General features: G+C 35.8%; 1 pseudogene; it reads right to left on the bottom strand.

Moving 5' to 3' along the window:
• Positions 1–2,370: 2,370 nt before the first annotated feature.
• LOC143270410 (vomeronasal type-2 receptor 116-like) lies at positions 2,371–9,811 on the bottom strand (annotated as a pseudogene).
• Between the last annotated feature and the right edge of the window lie 1,931 nt (positions 9,812–11,742).

Genomic DNA, 11,742 nt, shown 5'->3' with positions numbered 1-11,742 from the left:
CCCTTAGAGAAAACTAGACTTTCATTTGCAAAAGTATAGAGAGTTGCTGTGGATGATTGATAAATTTATTGATAAATAAAACACTGATTGGCCAGTAGCCCAGCAGGAAGTATAGGCGGGACTAACAGAGAGGAGAATTGAGAAAAGAGGAAGACAGGGGGAGACACTGCCAGGTGCCACCAGGACAAGGAAGATGTAAGCTACTGGCAAGCCACAAGCCCTGTGGCAAAGTATAGATTAATAGAAATGGGTTAATTTAAGATATAAGAACAGTTAACAAGAAGCCTGCGCCATTAGGCCAAACAGTTTAAACAATATAAATGTCTGTGTGTTTATTTTATAAGTGGACTGTCGGACTGCCGGGGCTTGGTGGTGGTCCCGGAGAGAAATTCTCCAGTTACAGAGAGTGGAACTAGCTACTGGGTTAGGAATGGAGGAATGTGAAAACTTCCAGTTTTAGCTCTGGGTTTTTAATAGTTAAGAACCAGTGCAGGTCTTGTGTATGTTGTCACAGTCTCTACGAGTGCATATGTACATCTATCTTGTTGATATAGAGGGTCTTGTTCTCTTTGTGTTTTCTATCCCTTCTACCTCCAACACTCTTTCTGTCTCATCTGCCATAATGATTCCTGTGTCCTGAGGGGAAAGATTAGATGGAGGCACACAATTTAGGGTAGTGAATTCCAAGGTCTAATATTCTCAGCATAGTGTCTGGCTGTGTGTCTCTATACTGGCTCTCATCTGCTGCTTGACAAAGCTTCTTTAACAATAGTTGAGGAAGGCACTGATATATTCCAGAATGCCATTATGAGTCATTGCTATGTTATTTACTAGAACTGTAGTATTTGGTTTTCCCTAGGCCCTTGAGCTATCTATCCGGTTTTTTGTTTGTTTGGGGTTTTTTTTGGTTTTTTTTTTTTTGGGGGGGGGGGGTTCAAGACAGGATTTCTCTGTACCTTTGGAGCCAGTCCTAGAACTCGCTTTGTTGACCAGGCTGGCCTCAAACTCACAGAGATCTGCTTGGCTCTGCCTCCTTAGTGCAACCACCACCCAGAGAGCTATCTATCTTTAGGTGCTTTGAAACATGAAAATAGTGTCAGGTATATTTTCCATTTCATGGATTGGACCAAAAGGCAAATCCGATGCCTGTTGGTTACTCCCCCAAGACCTATGTCACTATTGCAGTTGCTTATATTGCAGGCTGTACACCTGTGTGTAAACATATGTTTGTGTGTGAGAGTATGTCTATATTTCCATGTATTCTGCATACTGTACTTTGTGTTGATAATCTGTGTTTGTTTTGTTCTGGTTGGGTTTTTCCTGTTTGTTTTCTAAATAGACAGAATATATTTTTAAAAGTGAGCAAGGTGAATCTATTCTCAAAGATAGAATCTGGCTGGTTTTTAATTTAATTAATATTGTAGATATAATTAATCCTCTAACTTATTCTTAAAATGTTATAGCCTGAAAACTATATAAAGACTGATTACAATGAATGACAAGATACAAGGCAAATAGCACATAAGGTCTTAAACATTTATGAATACATATATTATAGAAGAAATAATATGTGTCAGAATTATACATGTCATATGAAATGTTGATAAAATATGGGGAAACAAGTATTCATAAATATGTAGGAGTTACATAGTACACAGTTTCTGTTGGAAGAATATAGAACAATTTATCAAAATTGAATAATTATAAATGACTGAGTACACAAAACATTTGGACATCTACAATCAATGATAGCCATGAGCACAGGTTTTATAGAAGTCATTACAGCAGGGATTTTCACATTCCTCACAGATTTAACAGTGCTGTCATGAAACTTACTGTTTAGGGAATTATCTGATTAACTGTTATCTGATTTAAGTTATAACTAAGTAATAGACTGGTCTTTATTCTATTCTAGTATGCTTCTCATTATGTAATTATTTGGCAGAGTAATATCTTCATGTCTAAATCATATTCATTTTTTAAAATGTGTCTCCCTTCATAGCAAAAACATACATGAAATGTAAACATAAATCCTGGAAAGATACCAAGTGCATCAAAGACACATGGCTACATATAAAAGCATTGGTTGCTATAAAGCCAAAACTATGCATTGTTGAAGTGGTGAAGAATGCATACATGTCCCATTCATCCTTTCTTTAATATTAATTGAGAGAGACAATGAATTTTATGGAAATAGGCTTTCTAATTTAGAGAAATATGTAAAAATATTAGAAGAGTAGATAATAAAGATGGATTTCAATATTAAATGAAAGCAATAAATATAAATTTTTAAATTTCTGTATAATCTCTGACAATTGCATTCATGTTAAACAGACTTGAAAACTTGTATATAATTAAGAAAAACATGGACTAGGCAGTATGATCTACTTTTCCTCTAGAATGTGCTTTGTTCTTGACATGATGAAGCACATTCCTATGTGGTCTGAACAAAATAATATAGCACTTGGGGAAAAAGATGCATCCTAGGATACTTGCACTGGAAGTCAAGATGGAGAAGACTTCCATGGCCACCATGAATTTCCCCTTGGTGCTGTGGTAGACAGGGAGGAAGATGACCCACACACTGAAGAACACCAATATGCTGAAAGTGATGAACTTGGCTTCATTGAATGTGTCAGGCAGGTTCCTGGACAAGTGAGGCATAGTGTAGCTCCCAAATGCCATGGAGCAAAAGTAAGCCAGGAAAGAATGGAAGGCAATAGTGGAGCCCTTGTTGCATAGAATAATTATGTGGCCATGTTCAGTGTAAGCATCTGAATCAATAAATGGAGAAGAGGTGCTCAGCTAAAATCCACAGAGCACAAGTGGGATAAGAGTACAGACAGGAATGATAAGATTAGTAGTCCTTGATATCATTATCCACCTTTTCAGCCTCCCTGGCAATGTAATCTTGAAAGCCAGAAGCACAGTAATAGTTTTGGCCAAGACTATGGAGAGAGACACTGTGAACAAAAATGCAAAGGTACTCTACAGGACACAGGTGGCTGTGTTGGGATGGCCAATGAAGAGCAATGGACAGAAAAAACAGATCAGAGTGATGAGCAGAATCTAAGAGAGAGTTTGATTGTTGGCCTTGACAATGGGATTGTGGTGGTACTTTACAAAGACACCAAGAACACCAGCTGTTAGTGCAGAGAAGCCCAAAGCCAAGTTGGTGAGTGCCATCCCCAAAGGGTCTTCATAGGCCAGAAATGTCACTGCTTTCTGGAGGCAGTGGTTCTGCTCTGTGCTTACATATTGACTTTCTGGGCACCCCACACAATGATCCATATCTATTCAGGAATTAAAGTTATTGTGAGTCTCTGCTCAGGTTCCCCTTTTATCTCAAGCCTTTTCCCAGCACCAGCTCTCTGGCATTTCGCCACATTTCCTTTGTTGTTTCAGATTCAAGTAAATCTGTTCTCAATAGTAATAATTAACAAATGTTCTCTAATCACTCATTCCAGATTAATACTGCCCTTTTTTTGTTGTTGGACATGAATTGAACAAGTCTATCCTTCTCATTGCTATACTTAAATATATTGTAAATTAAGTGATAATATTTTTAAATTCATATTGTCATAAATTATTGGATTAAATTACATAAACATGACTTGTCAGAGTACCATCTCCTTCTGAATTCCCTTGTGTGACTTTGTCATGTTAGTTAAGTACAAGTTTACATGCCTTGAAATTTCTTTCTTTTAGTTTTGTTCTTATACTCAATATCAAAATTAAACTATTTTCATAGAATTTATTAAATTCTCCAGTGTGCTTATTCTCTGATAGTGCTTGTGGGGAATGAGAATTATTAGGTTCTTGAAAGATGGAAAAACTCCCTTTATGAAACTGTTTATTCATTGCCAGGGAGAAAAAAACATATTTAACAAAACTCTTGTTTTAGTCTTAGATTGTAATGGAATAATTTTGTGATACTTCATCTTTTCTAATTTTTGAGTTTCATCTTGAATTCAAAAGATATAAGTATCAATGTACTTATTACATATTTTCATTAAAATAATTCTATTTCATACTTTAATTAAAAATTTTTGATATTTTTTCAAAGTGGAATTTGTGATTTAATTGTTGAGAATTCTAATGAAAAACCTATTTATTCAATCATTTTGCTAGTGTCTACAGAATTGTTTATTCCATTATCAGCATTTTTGTTTCTTCTAGATATGCCCTCCTGCTGTGCTCACACTCTCAAGGCACTGTCTCTACTGTATTGCATGTGTTTAGTTCTACTCATTTCTAAACAGAGCAAGAATGCTTCATATGCCAACCTCATATATTCTCTGGCGAAAGAACAGGGTACATAAGTCATGACAATTATAAATAAAGATATAAGTATGATTTTTTTCAATACAGATACACCTCATTTTTTAGGATTTCTAGTAGTTTTCACTGTTTTTAAATATTTAGCATTGATCTGTTACTCTTAAAAGGGACCTGTTTTCAGTTGTATGTACCCACCAGGAGATATAAATCCCTCTTCCAACTTTGATGTGTACTAAACAAGTACATGGTACACTTACATGTATGCAGGCAAAACACTCAAAGATAAAACAAAATGAAAGAAAATCTAAAATAAAGCATTTAAAAATATGTCCACAGTTACATCAAATTTGACCTTTCTGATAACATCTGATATGTTAGATTGACAAAGGTAAATTAAGCATCACCATTGGAAAACAAAACTGTACACTCCAGCTGTGAGGAAGTACACAACAGTATCCACATGCAATTACAGTTGCCCACTTAGACAAGAACTCAGTGACCAAACTTCTTATTTTGCCCTAGCTTTTATATTTTCACAATTTTTCAGATATCTATTATCTGATGATCATTATTTAAACACATTGATCTCCATTTGTATACTATGTTGAAATTAGAAGCATCAAAACAAGAGTGTGCAAAGAATAATTATAAAAATTTGACATGAACTATGACTGAAATTATGCATGTAAGAGTCACAAGGATGAAACCATTAAATGTGTGTTAACTATAAACTAAGTATGCTTTGAAATACATGAAAAGTCAGGAATTTATAGGTTGTGTGTGTTAAATGCCATGGTGAATCAGGCAGACTACTCTATTTTGAGTAAATTGTTCTCTGAAAAATAACAATGGCTATAATACATCGAACAAATAAATCTGGTGGTAGTTGCAATGGCCTGAGCACCGTTTAAAGTGATAATAAAATGAAACAAAACATTTTTACTGGTAACTGAAAGAATCACAGGACTTATCTCTACTGTTCCTTTACAAAACTTGTCCATCTGCTAAGACATTGCAGATTACTGTGGAAAGGTTGGGAATACCCCAGTTAGACTGATACTTACCTGTCTTGTTAGAAATCTCATTGTCTGGGCAACGATTGCAATCATAGCAGCAGGCAGCCTTGCCCTCCTGGGGGGATTTTCTGAATCCAGGAACACAGCTCTCAGTGCACACAGAAAGAGGAAGCTGAGAATTAAATATAAAAGAGAAAATAGTCAGGAGTGTATAGTTTTAAAACAATAAAAATATTATTTCTCAATATTTACCAATGAGATGACAAATTTTTATAATTATTCTTTGCACACTCTTGTTTTGATGCTTCTACTTTCAACATAGTATACAAATGAAGATCAATGTGTTTAAGTAATGATCAAAAGATAATAGATATCTGGACAATTGTGAAAATATAAAAGCTAGGGCAAAATAAGAAGTTTGGTCACTGAGTTCTTGTCTAAATGGGCAACTGTAATTGCATGTGGATACTGTTGTGTACTTCCTCACAGCTGGAGTGTACAATTTTGTTTTCCAATGGTGATGCTTAATTTACTTTGGCAATCTGACAGGATTTAGAATTCCCATATAAACTATTCTTTGTGAATCTCTGTGAAATATCATCGACATTAGGTACTAGAAGCTAGAAGATATATTTCATAATGAAGTATTGCTATTTCATTGGCTATTGTTAAGGATTGAATAAAATCAAAAAAGGATGTGAAGAGCAGTGTTCACATCAGTCTACTTCCTCACTGACGATATAACATTTCTCAGGTTTCTCACTTTCTCAGGTTCTTGCCAACATGATTGCCTGAATCATTATGAACTGCTCATGCTAAATGTGACCCAATAAAGTCTTTGTTCTTATGTTTGTCAGTCTGTTTTTCTTTCTTTCTTTTTTTTTGGTTCTTTGACAGATTACTTCCTTTTTTTAATCAGGAAGACATGTATTTAAACCATACACATGTGCCTTTCATACTATTGTACATTGCCATGTGCCTGAAATCAAATGACCATGCACTGATATTTTCTAATCTGGCAGTCAAATTACTACATTTGTCAAGTGGTTGCAGGACAAGAATGAAATCTTAATAAATAGACACTGTATTTATTACTGGAAATAAGTGCCCACAGAAAAAATATAGAAAAATAAATAATCCCATTCTTCAGAATAATAGAAAACTTCCTCATATGACAGTAATTTTGTTCATACTGATGGGCATTCTGTAAGGAACCAACTATCATAACATTCACAAACAAATGTTATTGACATAAAGTTCAAAGCAATGAGACAAAATGCATCCCACCTCTGTAAATCCTATAGCCCACTGTATCATATTCTCAGACAAAAAGAGTTCTTGGCCCTGTGGAGCTTTTGGAGAAAATGTTCCAAATTTCATCTTTTGTCTGAGACCATCTGGAAAATTTCAGAGAATATCATATTCTGCTTCGAATTCCCTTTGTGAATCCAAAACCATAAGGTTTCCAGCACCATTTTTGAAATGGAAATTCTTGAGATAAGAGTGAAGCTAAAAGAGATACAAAATTTGATGATGAATTTATTCCCAGAAAGATCAACAGAACCCATTGAAGCAATGGGTCTCATTTGTCCTAAATCCCTGATATGCATTGTAAGTTATACCATTGTTGGACCCTAAAGTTTAGGGTCTCAAGTAGGCGCCCCAAGAACCCAGACTCCAGTCCAGTTGATGCAAAAGCACGAGGATTTATTAAAGCTTCTGTACAGAAGGGCAAACTCTTGTCCTGAGAGTAAGAGCTGCATCTTACTGCAGCCACATGGGGGCTTTTAAAGGAAAAACCCACAAAAGCCATAAGATTACAATTCCCATACAATTTTGTTTCACAAGATCATGGTCTGGTTACAGAGTGATCACAGAGAGGGTACAGTTACATCAACAGGTACATTCTTCCTGAAACCTCAAGGCGGGTATCAGGGCAGGAGTGGAGTTTACACAAAGGTCATAGTGGTCCTTCCTGGAACACCTGCAACTATCCCAGTCACAGTTGAGCACATCTCTTAAGAGAAATCTTTTTACATTGTTATAGGGTTGCAGGGAAGATTGAACAATAGCTAAGTCAGGTTGCCCTTGGAACTAGATTTTTAGTTTCTCATTTCCTGGTGCTTGAAGTTTCTCTTTTCCTGAGGCTTGGGGGTGTAAGCCTGAAGGGCTAGGGTCTTTCACCATGCTATAAACACTTTAATAGATAAAGATTAAAAAGGAATATATCATAATGTTTCTTGTTAGTTAGTTTCAAAGGAAAGAATTCACACACACACAAACACACAAAAACAAACAAAATGATTTAATCAACTGTGGTGATGTATTGTGTCCCATAATATATTGTGCACCACAATGAAGTCTGTCTGAGGTTCAGAGAAAGAAGCCAGCTACTGTAGTAAACATAGAAGTCAGGCAATGGTGCACGCATCTTTAATCCTGTCACTAGGGAGGCAGAGATCCATCTAGATCTCTGTGAGTTCAAAGTCACCTTTGGAAACAAAAGAAGGCATGGTGACACATGCCTTCAATCCCAGCACTAGCCATAGAGGTCTGGAAGTCTGTACAGAGAGAGACAGGAAATGATATAGCTGGGCAGAGAGAGGAAGTGAGGTGCAGAACAAAAATGGATATAGGTGTGGGTATACATGAAGTATGTCTCTTTGGCTGAGGATCTCCAAGTGGTAAGAACATTGCTTACTCTTTTTCTGCTTTTCTGATCTCTTGGCTTTAACCCCAATATCTGGCTCTGAGTTTTGTTTTTTTTTTTATTAACAAGACCTTTTAGCAATTCATCCTACAATCAATGAATGTTGATTCCAGCAAATTTCCATAATAGTAATATACTCAAAGTTTCATTTTGTTAATTGGGGTGTTAATGTCCAAAATGAAATAAAATGGTCAGTTAGGAATCATAATCATAGATTCATAATTTGAACTTTAAGGATCTAATAGAATTTGACCATTAAAGATATAGTTCTTTTATTTCTGTTCTGCAATACACTCAGAGATAATAGGGTTACATTTGAGTATAGAATCATGAGAAGATTGTGAGTCTAAGTGTAAGACAAAGCAGATAATTATATACACATAATTAAACTTTGTTGCATTCCATTTAACCTGAACAATGACACATGTGTCTGTAAAGATTTCTAGACAAAGAATTACATACAGTCTCTCAGATGATTTTTGGTAAAAACCTGCCACAGTGTACAAACATGTATTGTGTGCTTTTAGGAAAACTCAGTATGTCACAGTGTGTTTGACAATATATAGAGGAAGAGAAATTACCTCCCAGTGGTAGGTATTTACCTCCCCATTTCCATCAGGGTGAATTTCCACTTGTTTCAGAGTCATCTCATGGATACTGTGAGCCACAGCATATATAGAATTATATACATTGTAACTCTCTTCAGTCATGTCCATTCCAAATCATTTCCAGGCAACATTTTCAAGGAAGCATTGGGTAGACAGCTATCCAAAATTTTACAGTCAGGTCCAGAAAAAGAGCAAATGAAATATCTCTTCCACAAAAGAGCAAGGATATAGTCTTCTGGATATTTGGAAGGCTTGTATGTCTGGATAAACTTCCCAAAGTCAGAAATCTCAGCATGGTGGTGTGCAAAAATGAGACTCCCATGGAATGGGTCAAATATGAAATAAGGAACATCAGTAGTTATATCCCATTGTGACTTAATAATCCAGACTTTCCAATTAATAAAATGTATTCCTATATATAATATTGCACCATGCAAATACTGAGTGACATCATAAAGGAAAACAACAGTTGTAGTTGATTTCAGGATATTTCAGTTAACTGATCTGGTTTCATAGTGCAAGTAAACATGGCTGTCTGGAATCATTTCTACAAAAGCCACACACACTCTGTTCCTGTCCATCACTCTTCTCAAGTGTGGTAGAATCTCAGCCACATTATGGTCATTTATGAGAACCAGTCCCACCCAGGTCCAATTGAAATGAAGCATCAAAATGACAATGCCATGTGACAGAGACATGTCCTTTTGTGCTGTCTGGTAGAGAGAAGAGAACTGGATTCTGTCACTCAGGATAGTGTCAAATGGCCCAAAAGTAATCTGAAGGAAATTTCAAATAGGAAAGAAGAGTGAAAACATTGACATAGAACACAGTTTTAAACCTGAGGTGACACTTTGTATTGGTATAGACTACCTTCTGCTCATGGTATTTTAAACTCGCATCTTTTTTCTGGAGATATTTATAGACAGTTTCTCACAAGACAGAGTTTTTTCTAAACACTCACTATAGGCTCCAGCATCTGCCTCTTCTCTATTGTGAGAAAAATAGATGAGGACATATAACCAATACCTGATTTATTTCTTCAATAGATGAATGTCGCAGATTTACTTCTTTACATTGTAAACATCTCAAATGTCTTCAGTTTAATATGGGTTTCTTGTTCCCTGCCAGCTATGTTCCTCACTTGTGGATATTTGTAAAGATTCAGCAGTCTCCCAACTTGTACAGATGTTTCCCATGCTGCTCGTATAAGTAAAGCAGCAGCCTTGTTCTTTCTTCTACATTTGTAATTAGGAATGTTTATTCTCATTCCTGTGAGGCAAAAGAAAGCTTTCTGCATAATATCCTGTAAATTGCTTTCAACATTATAGAGCTCAAATCCTAGAGATGTGTTGGGTAAAATGTGAGTGTTCCTGTTGATCTCCTCAATGGCAAATATGAAGGCCAAAGAAAACTGGTAGCTCCTCAACTTGAATCTGCAGAGAAGGATTGTCAATATTCATGGCGTGGACTCATATCATACCTAACAGTATGATGCTGGATTACATTGTAGATGGTATGGTACCAATGGCTTGTATATATCTATGAACAATAATTTTTTCATCACAGGAATTTTTTTAAATGCCACATTATCTAATGAGTGATGGTTTAATTATCTAAAAGACTTGGGTATGTCTAAAATTTCCTGGCAGGAATCTTGACCTGCACTGATATTAACCTTGGAATCTCTAGTATGGGGGAATATAAATAAAACCACCTAAATTTATTATACTTTAATGATATAAACAGCTGATGGAGACTTTCATCCTTAAAGGCTTCCCTGTTCTGCACTATAAAATGCCAATTACCCCACATCACAATCACTCTGTCTGTACAAAGATGGAGAGACAGCAGCCTTTCACTGGTTTTGATGAAGGACCAATAATGATTATGGGGATGTCAGCCTGTGTTGAAACTATCAATCCCAAAGCAACCTTGGATCTGAACCTGAGAAGGTTTAGGAGTCCAGCATCAAAACACATCTCTTTGAACAAGCTTCCCTCTCATGCCATCTTCCTCTCCTTTCTGAGAGCCATACAATGAAGAACATAATAACTGGGTGAACTTCTTATAGTTTACCAGTCTACAGTCATAACTTGAATCCCCTGGGCTACTTAGTGCCAAGTTTTTGCTATTTCTACCATTTATCTGCCTTTTTCTTTATTCTTTCAATATGTTCTTACCTCCCACACAAAGTGGATTACAAAACAACCCTGAGTGCCCTGATGATAGATGTAATTACATTATCCTGGAGCTGAGTACAACTTGAACAGAATATATGACCTGGTTTATTGCACACATGACTTGAGGATTCTCATCAAGATGGAAGCATCCATTTGCCTTGGCAGCTAGTTTGCTAATTATATCATAAAGCAAGCATATTCAATGTGACTTTTTGGAATCATCCAAAATGGTGACCACTGTTATATGTCATTGTCCCATTGAGTCCAGTAGGATCCACACACCCATATTATATGTGACCAAGGAGAAAACATAAAACCTCTGTGGTGTTTGTTTTGTCATTATTAATGCTTTTCCTCTATTTTGTTTTAACATTAATAGGTTATTAGATGATATAATTACTAGCTTCTAAAAAGATCCTCATTAAAATCACAATACTCAACAGAGACTCTAAGGATGAATTGCCATGTGAGAGAGAAACTGTAGCCAGAAAAGCACTTCTATGGTAGGCTCTATTGGGTCTCACTGCTAATTTTGACTGGTACGTCCAAGTCAATTTTCCTCTAACTGGGGTAAAATGTTTTTTGCCCCTCATACTCATTTGATATCTGAATGTCTGCTTTTGTTTCTGCCCTAACTAACAACATGTTGACTAAAGATCCCTCTGTGTGAGATTTTCCTTTTACAATGAAAAAGATAAAAATCTAATCTCAACAAACAATAATCATAAAATCTTGGGTTTTTTTTTTAGAATTTGTCATTTATATTTTTATGTATAGAGTGTCCACATGAAATTATGGTTTGTTGTTCACATCAGGTATTTAACAAAATGGCTATAAGTAAATGCTCCAGGAAAGAATAATAATTGACTTTGCCCTAGGTTATTTTGTTTAACATCAAGAAAAAAAACTTACATAAACTTTGTATTTAATCTGACTACATAGGTAAA

This window comes from Peromyscus maniculatus, chromosome 23 (assembly GCF_049852395.1).
Source record: "Peromyscus maniculatus bairdii isolate BWxNUB_F1_BW_parent chromosome 23, HU_Pman_BW_mat_3.1, whole genome shotgun sequence".
Lineage (NCBI taxonomy): Eukaryota > Metazoa > Chordata > Mammalia > Rodentia > Cricetidae > Peromyscus > Peromyscus maniculatus.
This window is presented reverse-complemented; position numbering and strand designations above follow the sequence as displayed.